Source organism: Pteropus vampyrus, unplaced genomic scaffold, assembly GCF_000151845.1.
Source record: "Pteropus vampyrus isolate Shadow unplaced genomic scaffold, Pvam_2.0 Scaffold6, whole genome shotgun sequence".
In the NCBI taxonomy this organism is placed as follows: Eukaryota; Metazoa; Chordata; class Mammalia; order Chiroptera; family Pteropodidae; genus Pteropus; species Pteropus vampyrus.
In genome coordinates, this window is record NW_011888787.1 from 13,670,980 (window position 1) to 13,673,994 (window position 3,015).

Genomic DNA, 3,015 nt, shown 5'->3' on the forward strand with positions numbered 1-3,015 from the left:
ATCAATTTATAGTACATATTTTATTATTTTAATTTATATTTTTATTGTTTTAAGTGTATCTTTTTAAAAGTCTCACCGGTGCCTTTATTTTTATTGCAGCCATTTTTTTTAGCTTAATTTTTTACAATACATTTTACTTTAATATTTTTGAAGTTGCAATATTTTAAATGCATTTACCTATATTTCTATTTCTTTCACATACTAAATAACAGGTAAATAGTATGAGCAAAATGTTTAGACTAGTTCATCTCTTAAAGCAGAGTCTTTCCTCCTCTAGTTCGCCCAGAAAGGGGTGGGATATTGGAGACACTGGGTGGTGGCACGTACACTGTGACGAACAGAGTGTTTGGGAGGGGAAAGCTGTACCATATCTGAATTTATCCATTTAAAAACAAAACAGAAGCCAGTGCTCTGGCCCATCGGAGTCCTGGAGCCCCAGAAAGCTGCAGCTCCTGTCTCCTTGATCATAACTCCTCTTCTCCATAAAGAAGTCTTCCGAAAACAGGGACTTTGGGTCAACTCCATAAGGTAAAAACTACACATTAATTTAATCGGGCTTTAATTACTACAAAATCAGTTGGCTAAAATACAGAGTGTACAAGAAAAGTCTTTGCACAGCAAGCCTGAGACTGGTGTCCTTGGAAAGGTCTGCTTTCAAGGCTGCTTTCAAGTCCCCCAGTGCAAGCCAGGGGGAACTTGACCAGTACACAGCTCCCAACACTGATATCAAACTTCCCCTAATGACAAGGGTAGGGGGCTGTGCCTGGACCATGCGAACAGTAAAGTTTATGCAGAACACCTGCTTTCCTCCTGAGAGCCTGGGATTACGGTGTATGCTCAGCAGAAGGTGCTTCCAGGACCAGCCCCCAGATAAAACCTTGGGTGCTTCTTCTCTAACAAGCTTTGCTAGGAGATGACGCGTTGACAACCAGTGTTGTCATCACTGGTTGCTGGAGAATGAAGCACATTCCATGTAACTCCTCTAGGAGAGGATGCTTGGAGGCTTGTGCCAGTTTCCTCCAAGACCTCACTCCCTGGTCTGCAGCCATGTGACCCTGAAATATGCCCGATCTCGTCTGATCTCGGAAGCTAAGCAGGAGCGGGCCTGGTTAGTACTTGGCTGGAGACCACCTAGGAAGACCAGGTGCTGCAGGCTTTAAAAAAAAAAAAAAGCTCACTCCCTGCATGTGTCCCTTGGCTGATTTTGCTTTGCAAACTTCACTGTAATAAATTTTAGCTATACAAGTGCTCCTGTCTTTTTAAATTTTATTTATTTGTTTGTTTGTTTGTTATTGTTAGTATCATTATTTTGTGACAGAAATGCTTAAAGTCTACCCTCTTACCAAATTAGTCAAAGGGTACAAAGTTTCAGTTATGCATGATGAATGAGTCCTAGAGATCTACTGTACAGCATATAACCTAGAGTTAATAACAAGGTATTATATTATTCTTAACATTTTGAGTAAAATAAATTCCAACGAAGCGTCCTGGAGCTGATGAAGGTGTGTATTTACTGTAAACTTGCCCAAATAGGAAGAGACGGCCAATCTCCAATGATATTTGAGAAGCCTACTTATCTCAGCTTTAAGTCTCGGCATTGATTGCCTCAAAATTTGTGTCCAAAGCCCCTTCTGGCTCCTCTGTGGTACACCCGCTCCATTCTTTGAAGCCATCTTAAATCCTTTTGGAAGAGAGACATAGCATAAACAAACAATACGTTTGATAAGTCATTATCTCAATCTGAAATTTAATATAAATGAACACATTTATATTAAAATATTATATTAAAAATGGAGTAATTTTTACAGTTACTACTTTGTCCTTTTGTTCACTTGCAGTCCAACTTTTTAAAAAAGCTTTTGGTCAATTTGATTCAAACTGAAGGAGAAATAGCAAGTGGTGGGATGTAACTTATCTCCATTTGGGTGGTATGTATGCCGGTTAAGAAGCACATGGCAAATGAGTAAGGTCAGTTTCCTTATGTTTGTCCATTTAAAACTAGCTCCAAATAATTGTTTTGCATTAAAAGTAGTCTTTCAGTTTAAGTTTCTACTTGCACTCACCAAAAAAAAGTTTAAAATTCTCTAGAAAAGCTATTTTTCTCCTTCTTGATATGATTATCATAATTCAATCCATAAAGAAAGAACTGGGTGGGAATATATTAACATTTCAATTCAGCTCAAAATAACTTATTTTCCACTTTACTCTCTATGCCATAAGTGCCACAGCCCTATGCAACCTGTGTGTAAATTAAGTTTTATCTTATGTCATAAATTATATCTTGCTGGCATTGGAAATCTCAAGTAATCTTCTGCCACACGGTGACCGAATTCTTGCTTTGCTGAGTGTCACAAACAGGACCACAAGGCTTGTGCAGGCAGCATCAACTTTACCTTACCAGGACACTCTGGAAGCAGACTTCTTATATGACACGAAACACCACATGGTACTTACTGTTCAGCTCATGGACCAATAATTAAGTAGAAACAAAATTTTAACATATTCACCAATCACCAAGGAAAGAATACAAGTGAGAACAATTTTGAAAGTACACTTGTGTAGCTTACTGTTGGTAAACTCACATTCCTGCTGTTATTTGAATCATAGCTAAATACATTTATTACATCGCCCCTCCAAGTGTGTTGTGTGATTCATAAATCATTTGACATTTAAGAGTAACAAAGCCATGTAAACTCAATGACCAGTAGGTGAGATATTGATTGGAACTAAATGATTTAAAAATTTTTTTCACAAGAAATAAATCCATAGAAAAAGGTTTTTCTGCCCATCTAGACAGGTTTATAGGTTTATAAGAAACCTTCTCTAAGATGTGGTCCTATGACCTCGGTATCCCTTGTGCAGTGTTGTGACGACAGCTAATTGGCAGATTCCCAACTACAGAAGTGAAGCTACCTTCCTGCCCACAACCTTTCCTCTGTGTTCTGAAAAATATTTAAAGGCAAAAGAGAAGGGGGAAACCTCAGAGACACCACAACCCAAAGAGATTCAGTTTAA

The 3,015-nt window shown here is 38.2% G+C and overlaps 1 pseudogene; it reads left to right on the plus strand.

The window, feature by feature from the left end:
• The first annotated feature begins 1,037 nt into the window (after positions 1-1,037).
• Positions 1,038-1,156, plus strand: LOC111745494 (annotated as a pseudogene).
• The last annotated feature ends 1,859 nt before the right edge of the window (positions 1,157-3,015 follow it).